The sequence below is a fragment of the Carcharhinus amblyrhynchos genome, chromosome 33 (genome assembly GCF_965287045.1).
Source record: "Carcharhinus amblyrhynchos chromosome 33, sCarAmb.v2.hapA, whole genome shotgun sequence".
NCBI classification, from domain to species: domain Eukaryota; kingdom Metazoa; phylum Chordata; class Chondrichthyes; order Carcharhiniformes; family Carcharhinidae; genus Carcharhinus; species Carcharhinus amblyrhynchos.
The window spans coordinates 1,694,321-1,704,991 of NC_137356.1; positions in this window are offsets into that span (position 1 = coordinate 1,694,321).

The window sequence follows — 10,671 nt, forward strand, 5'->3', positions numbered from 1 at the left end:
AGGAGAGTCAGGAAGGGTCGCCCTGATCTGTGGCCCTACAACTAACCAAGTGGGCGACTGTAAGTATCAGCCAGATCCAAGGGATATTAGGATTAAAGGCAGGTTTAGGATAGCAGATAATCCTCAGGGAAATCCTTTGAGTTAGACCGAGGGAAGCTCAGGTCAGAAATGTGGGGTCTTGTCTGTGGTTTCTCAGTGGAGACTTTTATTATTGTGTGGCATTGTTACACTTGTTTACAGCCCTTTGGGCATTAGCAGCGTTTGTTTAATGAGCAAGTTTGTGGTAGTGCGAGTTTGTCCTTTATAAAAATGCTGAAGCCAAGAGCTCATAGTAAGGGAAATGGGAGTGTGCATCTCTTCCAGTGCAGGAGTCCGGTTTCCTGTGCTTGCATGGGTAAAACATCATCACCTGGAGCTTTGCCCATTGCAAACAGGCCAATTCTTTTGTTGGTGGATCTATTGCCGTCTTGATGCCTTCATATATGCCCCATATTCTGTGTGTCAAAGGACATCCGAATATCTTGGCAAAGTTATAACTGGTAGTCTCTGACGTACAGCTGGGCAGTCTGTTTCACTGTACTTTGAGCAGTTCTTAATGCAGTCAGAGTCTTTTCACTCAGATCTCTCGTCATTAATGAGTCAACAAGGGCTGGATGGGGAAGGGAAAAGTATAGCCTCGATGCTGAGAAGTCAGTTCAGTGCAGTCAGACCAGACTGAAAGAGGCTGAGCGTGGCCCCCTGTTTGTGTATTTTGGGAAGGGGTTAGAAGCAGGCTGTTCGGGTTTGGGTGAGGTTGAGGCTGGAGGCTTGGAGAGGAGATCAGGAAATGAGGTCAGTGATGGCCTGTGATATCACAGCTTGCTGTGTACTGGTGGGATCATAGTCTTGGCAAGGTCTAGATGGAGGGAGAATATTGGAGACAGGCGAAGGGTCTGATGATTAGAGCAGGAACCCAGGCCAAAGGAGTGGTAGTGGAGATGAAGGTGACATCATGCCAAGTCATGCTGAATGATATCACACTGTGGCTCCTGTGCTGGTTTCAGTGCTGGGGCAATGGTGTGACACAGGAGTCCTGGCCAAGCTGGGTCAGGCTGGATTTCCAGCCATTCTGCTAACCAGAGACACTAGGGAATAACCAGCCTGTTTCTGGAGGTGTTTGTTTTGAGATAACACTGTTGTCAGGACATTGGAGAGAACTCTCTTGCTCTTTGAAACAGTACCACCATCCCTTTGACATGCGCCTGTGGCTGTCACCTTCAGGATCCTCTCAGAATTGGTTTCAGAGTCAGCCAGTATGCTTTGTGCCCATGACTCTGAGTTACAGATTTGAGACAACAATAATCTGATTCAGAGATGAGGGAGCTACTGACTGACTCCTCATCAGTCGTTGTTTTAAATAAATAGAAAGCACAGAGATAAAAAAAGCAAACACATTCTTGGGCCATGTTAGCAGTTCCTTTGATTTAGAATTGTTATTGTAACATGTATTGGGATACAGTGAAAAGTATTGTTTCTTGTGCGCTATATAGACAAAACATACTGTTCAGAATACATAGGGGAGAAGGAAACGAAAGAGTGCAGAATGTAGTGTTACAGTTATAGCTAGAGTGTAGAGAAAGATCAACTTAATATAAGATAGGTTCATTCAAAAGTCTGACAGCAGCAGGAAAGAAGCTGTTCTTGAGTTGGTTGCTATGTGACCTCAGCCTTTTGTATCTTTTTCCCGACAGAAGAAGGTGGAAGAGAGAATGTCTGGGGTCCTTGACAATGCTGGCTGCTTTTCCCGAGGCAGCGAAAGTGTAGGCAGGGTCAATGGATGGGAGGATTTTTGTGTGATGGAGTGGGCTTCGTTCATGACCCTTTGTAGTTAGGAGCTGTAGGAATGAGATTATGTATGCTCTGGAGTTTAATTCCCTACAGGCAGCAGAGATGTGAGCCTGTTGGATTGGATTTAAGGTGTTAGAGGTGTCTGACCAAACAGCCCAGCCTGTTTCCCTGAGGAGAGTAGAAAGGTTTACTGCATTCTATGACAATGTTCAATTACAGTCACCTTCTCCCTCAATAGTGATGACTGGGAGCCCAAAATGTCACTGCAGAACTCCATGAATTTGTAATTATCTTTGTAAGAATGATAGCCTTAAGTTAATGCAGCAATTTCACTGGCATTCTACAAGAGCCATGATGTGGAGATCCGGCATTGGACTGGGGTAAACACTGTGAGAAGTCTCACAGCACTGGTTAAAATCCAACAGGTTGTGAGACTTCTTACTGATTCTACAAGAGCTGCAGCACCGTGAATTTAAATCCAGCAGGTGGCAGCCTTTAGCTAAGTGTGATCACAGTGAGGTCCCTGCTGTTTGGCGTTAGTGTGTCTGGGCTGTTCCCAGTACACAGAGTCCCAGCTAGGGATTGTCAGTAAACCTGCACACAACCGACTAGAGCTTCATGATGATCATGACTGTCAACATGCTGCAGCTGACTTAAACTAACTGCTGAGGCCGCCCTGTGCTGTCTGACAGAATGGACTCTGTACTGGGAACAGCCCAGACACACTAACACCAAACAGCAGGGACCTCAGTGGGTTCACACCCAGTTAAAGCCTGCCACCTGCTGGATGTAAAGTCACGGTGTGGGAATATCACTGTCCTCAAATTGCCCAGTAAAAAGTCTGACAACACCAGGTATAAGTCCAATCGATTTATTTGATAGTACACTCACTAGCTTTCGGGCTAGTCCCTTCGTCAGGTGAAAGTCACCTGTTTACCCCAGTCCAACGCCGGCACATCCACACCGTGACTCAAATTGCCCTCCAGATCACATACCATCACTCCTAACCCGAAACTATTTCACTGTTTCTTCACTGTCCCTGGCTCCAGAACTCCCTCCCTACAGCAGTACCTAGTCTGCCTAGACTGCATGGCTCCTCATTACTTTCTCAAAGATAATTCGAAATGGGAAATAAATGCTGACCTTGTCAATGTTGCCCACATCCTGTGAATGAGTTCATAAAAAAATGTTGAACAGAATATCTTGTCTGTGCTATTTTGTCTGTGTGCAGGTTGCCTATTTAAAATCAGATATCTTTGATCCTCTTCACACCTGTGTGATCTGTTTCCTGTCTGTGTGCAGCGCTCATTACAATCTGAAAAAGAGTCTCCACTGGCGATGATAGTGACAACAGCCATGACAAGCACAGGATCGGAAGTTCACTGACACATTCTTTCCACAATCAAAATCACAAAATGTTTTCTTCAATTCTGTAGAAACCCAAAAGACACTTTGATCTTTTGCTCCCCTACACGTCACACCTGGCAAAGGGCCCCTGTGATGTGAGGTTCCGAGAAACTCCCGAGTGAACTGAATGCCATCTGTACATCTGTAACCTGAGCTCTCAGTAAGGTCACACTATCGACCTGCAAGGGGAAATCTCCCTAACTCTCAGCTCCAACATCAACTGGTTTTTCTTGGATTCAGCTCAGACCAGGGAAGCACAGAACACTCCCAAAATTGGCATTCATTTCATCAGGAAGTTACAATGTAGAAATTGGGAAAACCTCACATTCTGTTTACAATGTGTGTGTCTTCCTGTGTTTATGCACCTCCGAGAGTCCGTTTCTATCTATGTATATATCTTCTCTTAATTCACTCATCGGACATGGGTGTTGCTGACAGCATTTTATTCCCATCCCTAATTGCTGCTGAACTGAGTGCCTTGTTCAGCCATTTCAGAGAGCAGTTCAGAGTCAACCCCAGTGCTGTGGCTTTTGAGTTACATGTAGGCCAGACTGGGTAAGGATGGCAGATTCCCTTCCCGAAAGGACATTAGTGAACCAGATGGGTTTTCCAAACAATCCAGTGGTATCCAAAACTGAAACTAGCTTTTTATTCCAGATTTGCTTGTATGGATTTGAAATTCCCCAGCTGGGATTTGAATTTTGCTAAACGCCTGGATTTGTATTCTAATCTTGCCTGTGTCTGGCTGTCTGTGCATGCACGTGTGAGTGTGTGTCTGTGTGTGCCTCTCTTCGTGTGTGTGTGTGAGAGACTCTCCATGTGTATATGTGTGTGTGTGTGACTCTCTCCAAGTGTGTATGTCTATGTGCATGTATGTGTGAATACCTGTGTGCATGTATGTTTGCATTGAGTCTGTAGATATGTCAATGTGTGTAGATGTGTGTGTCTATGCATGTGTGTCTACCTGTGTCCTCCTGTCTGTGTGTATGTCTGTATTATGCCTGTGTTTGTCTGAGTGGGGTGTGTCAGTGTTTGTATGTTTGTGTGTGTCTGTTTATCTGTGTATGTCACTTTGTGTGTCAATTTGTGGACGTGTCTGTGCGTGTGTGTCAGTGTGTGTGTGTCGGTATATGTGTGTGTGTGTCAGTATGTGTAAGCATGTGTCTCTATTTATGTGTCAGTAGGTGTCTGTATGTATCTGTGTCTGTCTCTAAGAGTCTACTTGTATATGTACAAGAATGTTCCCAATGGTGGGGGAAGTCCAGAACTAGGGATCATAGTTTGAGGATCAACCTTTTAGAACAGAGGTGAGGAGAAATTTCTTCACCTAGAGGGTGGTGGATGTGTGGCATTCACTACCACAGAATGTTGTCGAGGCCAAAAAGAAATTAGATAAAGTTCTTGGGGCTAAAGGGATCAAGAGATATGGGGGGAGGCGGGGGAATCAGGATATTGAATTTGATGATCAGAATGAATGGCAGAGCAGGCTCGAAGAACCAAATGGCCGCCTCCTGCTTCTAGTTTCTATGTGTCACCCACAGTGGTGTGTAAGTGTCAGTGTTTGTGTGCCTGTGTGTGCGCATGTCTGTGCGTGTGTATGTGTCTGTCTGTGAGTCTGTGTGTGTGACAGTGTGTGAGTGCGTGTGTGAGGAAGAGAGTCTGTATGTGTGAGTGAGTGTGTGTGTGTCTGTGTGTGTGTGAGAGAGAATCTGTGTTTATATGTGTGTGTGAGCATGAGACTGCGTGTGTGTGTTTGTGAAAGTCCGTATGTGTGTGAGTGTGTGTGCGCATGAGTGTGAGAGTCTGTGTGTGAGTCTGTATGTGTGTGCGTGAAAGAGTCCGTGTGAATATGTGTGAGTGAGTCTGTGTGAGTGTGTGCGTGAGTCTGTGTTTGTGTGTGTGTGAGTGTAAGAGTGAGAGAGTCTGTGTGAGTGTGTGTGTGAGAGAGTATGATGTGTGTGTGAGAGAGGGTTCGTGTGAATGTATGTGTGTGTGTGTGAGTGTGAGAGTCTGTATGTGTGCGTGAGTCTGTGTGTGTGTGTGAGTCTGTGTGTGTGTGTTTGAGTGTGAGAGTCTGTGTGAGTGAGAGTCTGCGTGTGTGTGAGAGTCTGTGCGTATGTGTGAGTCTGTGCAAGACTGAATATGTGTGAATGAGTGTGTGCGCGTGGGTATGAGTGTGTGTGTGTGTCTGTGTGTGCATGTGAGTCTGTGCATGTGAGAGAGTATGTGTGTGAATGAGAGAGTCTGTGTGAATGTGTGTGTATGTGTGGGAGAGTATGTCTGTGTGTCTGTGCACATGTGTGTGTGTGTGAGTGAATCCGTGTGTGTGAGTGAGTCTGTGCGCGTGTGTGTGAGAGTCTGTGTGTGAGAGAGTATGTGTGTGAGTGAGAGAGTCTGTGTGAATGTGTGTATGTGTGAGAGAGTGTGAGAGAGAGTATGTGTGCCCGTGTGTGTGTGTGTGTGTCAGAGTGTGTGTATGCGTGCATGTGCATGCGTGTGAGTGTGTGTGTGAATGTGTGTGCATGCAAGTGTGACTGTGAGAGTGTGTGTACGTGTGTGTGGGGAAGTGGGGTGTGTGTGGGGAAGTGGGGTATGTGTGTGTGAGTGTGTGCGCTAATGCCTGTAAAAGACTTTAAGAGGTATAAGTTTGTTGTTATAATTAATTGGTTCACTTAATGTCCTGCATATAGAGAGGCTGTCTCTGGCCATCCCAGACGGATCTCTCCAGCTCCGCTGTGCAGACCAGCAAACTGCCCCATCTGAGGGAGCGTCTATTTGTGTGGTCTTGCGAGAGTCACGCACATCCTGAACAAAAATAAGTTTTAAAACCATATTGACTCTGACCTCCAACTACACTCGCTGTGAGTTCATCGAATCCTACAGTGCAGAAGGATGCCACTCAGCCCATCGAGTCTGTACCAACCACAATCCACTCAGGCCCTATCCCCATAACCTCACTTATTTACCCTGCAAATCCTCCTAACACTAAGGGGCAGTTTAGCATGGCCAATCAACCTAACCTGCACATCTTTGGAGCGTGAGAAGAAACCGGAGCACCCGGAGGAAACTCACGCAGACATAAGGAGAATGTGCAGACTCCACACAGACAGTGACCCAAGCTGGGAATCAAACCCGAGTCCCTGGTACTGTGAGGCAGCAATGCTAACCACTGTGCCATGGGGAGTTACCCCCTCCCCCAACACTAATCCCCTTCACTCCAGTGAGAATCTGGAGTGAGAGTGGAGTGTGGAGCTTCTTGATCTGTGACTACAGGAAGAAATTTGGGATTGCTCCAAAGACAGTGAGTCAATTCCTAACTCCTGGCAGTTTATTAATGGCTCCTGATCAACCTCATGTTCCACTTCCTCTCATTAATGAGAACAGAAGGAGCGTCTGAGTAAAAACCCAACCCTGATTAGTTCCACTAAAAACTGCTAGACTAACCGAGTCAACAGATGCTCCCTTGTATTTCCAGCTAATACATTGATTGCATGGTTTGATTTGACAGAAAGTTCACTTGGTTGGGCTGGGTATAGTTTAACCAGTTACTAGCTCCCATCCCGCGGGAGCTGCTTTTTTGCTTCCTGCAGTTAATATCAAGCTGTCACTATTCCTTTGCCAGGATTTGTAATATCTTCTCTTGTAACCCAATCCCGGTTACTCTGAGTTCTCTGTTTATTTGAATCTGAACAGGATGTTTCCCATAACCAGTGAGAGTTCGAGCACATCAGAATCAACTGGAGCCAGAAACAGCAACTCACCACTTCACAGCAGTTTAACCCTGACAAACACACATTGCATTCAACTGGGAAACTGCAGGCACAAACAGACCAGCAATCTCTGGAATGAATTAAATAGCAGGGCAGTTCTGCTAAGAAAATAAATCTGAAAGTTCAGGGATTACAACACATAGGCAGTAACCCAGATAAAGGTTCTGGTCAGAGTCGGTGAGTGAGGGAAGCTGCAGCTTTCAGTGCTGGCCTCTTCCACGCTGAGCAATGCTGGGACGGGGAATTAGCCTCAGTGCCTCTGGACAAAAAAAATAAAATCAACTCCTGATCATAATCCAGTCATTCTCACTGGCAAGGAGTCCGCATCCATACTGGATTCTGGGCCTCCCAGCACTGAATCCTGATGTCACTGGATCCCAGGTTTCCCACCACTGGATCCTGGTGTCATTGGATCCTGGATCTCCCATCACAGGACCCTGGTTTCACTGGATCCTGGGCCTCCCATCACTGGATCCTGGTTTCAGTAGATTCTGCTGTCACTGGATCCTGCCCCCGCCCCCCCCCCCCCGCACTGGATCCTGGTGTCACTGGGTCCCAGGTCTCCCACCATTGGACCCTGGTGTCACTGGATCCTGGCCTCCCATCACTGGATCTTGGTATCACTGGATCCCAGGTCTCCCAGCACTGGATCCTTGTGTCACTGGATTCTGGGTCTCCCATCCTGGTGTCACTGACCAGTTAATAAAGCAGTTGTTCTTGTCCACTTGAGGGGAGCATGGTTGCAGCAACTACTAGACAGTTAAATAGCAGTGTTACCATATGAGAATGATTGGTTGGTTTGGAGCTGGGGGCATGTTAGGGGTAGATTCTATCACCAGGAACATCAGCTTTACCAAGGAGTCAATTTACAGGAAGTGTGAGAATCCCTCATATTGTCGAAGCTAATTCTGATCTTCACAGCTCGTTATAACTGAGGAAAGTGTAAGCCTGGCCAATTTCATATGTCTCTCTGCACAACAGTGAAATGGCCGTAAGACAGTGACCAGAACCCAGTGTCTGGACCCCAGCACCTAACCAGAGTTCCAGTGTCTGGACTCCAGTACCTAACCAGAGTTCCAGTGTCTGGGACCCTATACTTGATGTGGAGGTGCCAGCGTTGGACTTAGATAAACACAGTAAGAAGTCTCACAACACCAGGTTAGAGTCCAACAGGTTTATTAGGCAGCCTGAGCTTTCAGAGTCTCAAGGAGCCTGAGAGTTTGAAAGCTCGTGCTGCCAAATAAACCTGTTGGACTTTACTCTGGTGTTGTGAGACTTCTCAGTACCTGACCAGTGCTCCAGTGTCTGAGTCCCAGTACCTGACCAATGCGCCAGTGTTTGAGTCCCAGTACCTGACCAGTGCGCCAGTGTCTGGGTTCCAGCACCTGACCAGTGCGCCAGTGTCTGGGTCCCAGAACCTGAGCAGTACACCAGTGTCTGGGTCCCAGAACTTGACCAGTGTGCCAGTGTCTGAGTCCCAGTGTTTCTTTCGCACGCTGCCTCGAGGTCTACATAGTTGAAGCTTCCTCCAGATGAATCTTCCTGTTTGAGAAGAGGATCTGTCTCCAGTTTTCAGGAAGAGATAACTTTGATCTTCAGGCTCTTTGAGCTTATATAGGATATAAGCGAATGCTTGTAAAATAGATGAGTGTTTCATTCAATGTTTCTTTTTTTACAAGCTTTCTTTTTTTGTTGCTGCTTAACCCTAAGAACCTTATTTAATAAATTGTTCTTCCTCTCTCCATCACTGCTTCAATTTGTAGAATTCTTCATCCCTAAAATTGTGACCATATGTGGAACTGATCTATTTTCTTTGCCAAGACATCAGCCATGTCAATTCTTCCATTGAAACCCTATCAATTGTATCACCACCTTCTGATCCCGCTGGAGCCACCCAACTCCCACAAACTCCAACTTATCCATTACCCCTACCTGTGCTGACCCAACCAACTCATTGAATTGTCCAGCTGCTCAGTCCCTCCAGAGTCTCATCTCGTTCTCCCATAGTCAGCCCGTGCTCTGTGTCTGGGTTCATTCTGAAGCTCCCTTGCTAAAGCCCCTCTTTCCTTCCCTCTTGGCTGTCTGCCAATACTCGATATTTCCACTTGTGACCATAATGCAGACTCTTGTCTCATATTTAACTGATTTTCAAAGAACTTTCTCACAGCAAACCCACTTCTACAATCTACATGTCTTTAAAATTCAACCACTTCTCACCTCTTTGGTAACCTTGCATCAAGGCTCGGAATAAGTGGGACACAAACAGACAAGTTGTATTTGCAGTTTGGTCAATTTTAATTGATCTCTGGTCACTCATGCCAACCAGAGAAAGAAATATCAAATGATGAGGTGATTGCAATCTACCCTAAACCTGCCCAGACTTTCTGAATTAAGCAAGTAACTGAGGATTCAAATCAGCCCTTGCCTGGGGGATTTCTAACAGCACACAGATGTCTGACTAATCGAGTGTAGCAGTGAGTCAGCGTTGCTACCCCTTTCACTCACCCGTTTCCTATTTCAAAGTCAGGGTCTTTCCATGCTTGTATGGCTTAGCTGCTTTGTGTCACGTCCAGGTGCCATGTTTCCTTTCTTCTGCATTTTGTAAGTGGAAGTTTCTTCCTTCAGACGTCTGTATTTTTATAGTTCGGCCAATCATCTCAATGCAGGACATTGCTGGAGGACTTTCTCAGTGTCCTGGGGCCAAGCATCTCCAGTTGTTTCATTAACAACCTTCCCTCTGTCTTGTCACAGTGGGGATGTTCACTGATAATTGCACAGTGTTCAGTTCCAGCCACAACTCTTCAGATACTGACGCAGTCCTTGGCCGGAACCTTCCTGCTGATCACACCGGCGGGATCTGGGGTCTGTCAGTGGTGAAACATAAGAACATAAGAACATAAGAAATAGGAGCAGGAGTAGGCCATCTAGCCCTTCGAGCTTGCCCCGCCATTCAATAAGATCATGGCTGATCTGTCGTGGCTCAGTTCCACTTTCCCGCCCTCTCTCCATAACCCTTAATCCCCTCTCTTATCAAGAACCCATCAACCCGCTTCTTAAAAATATTTAGCGAGGCAGCCTCCACCACTTCAACGGGCAGAGAATTCCAGAGATTCACCACCCTTTGAGTGAAGAAGTTCCTCCTCAACTCCGTTCTAAACCGCCTCCCCTTTATCTTGAGGCTGTGCCCTCTAGTCCTACTGTCTTTTTGAGCGGGAAGAGTCTCTCCACCTCTATCCTATCCATCCCATTCATCATCTTATACGTCTCAATGAGATCTCCCCTCATTCTTCTAAACTCTAACGAGTACAAGCCTAGTTTATTCAGCCTCTCCTCATAGCTCAACCCCCTCAACTCCGGTATCAGCCTAGTAAACCTCCTCTGCACTCCCTCCAAGGCCAAAATATCCTTGCGCAGGTGCGGCGCCCAAAACTGCACACAGTACTCCAGCTGCGGCCTCACCAATGCCCTATACAGCTGCAGCAAGACCTCCCTACTTTTATATTCAATCCCCCTCGCTATGAAGGCCAGCATCCCATTCGCCTTCCTGACCACCTGCTGCACCTGCAAGCTGGGTTTTTGCGACTCATGCACAAGGACCCCGAGGTCCCTCTGCACCGTCGCCTGCTGCAGTTTTTCGCCACGTAAGTAATAGTCCTTCCTACCATTC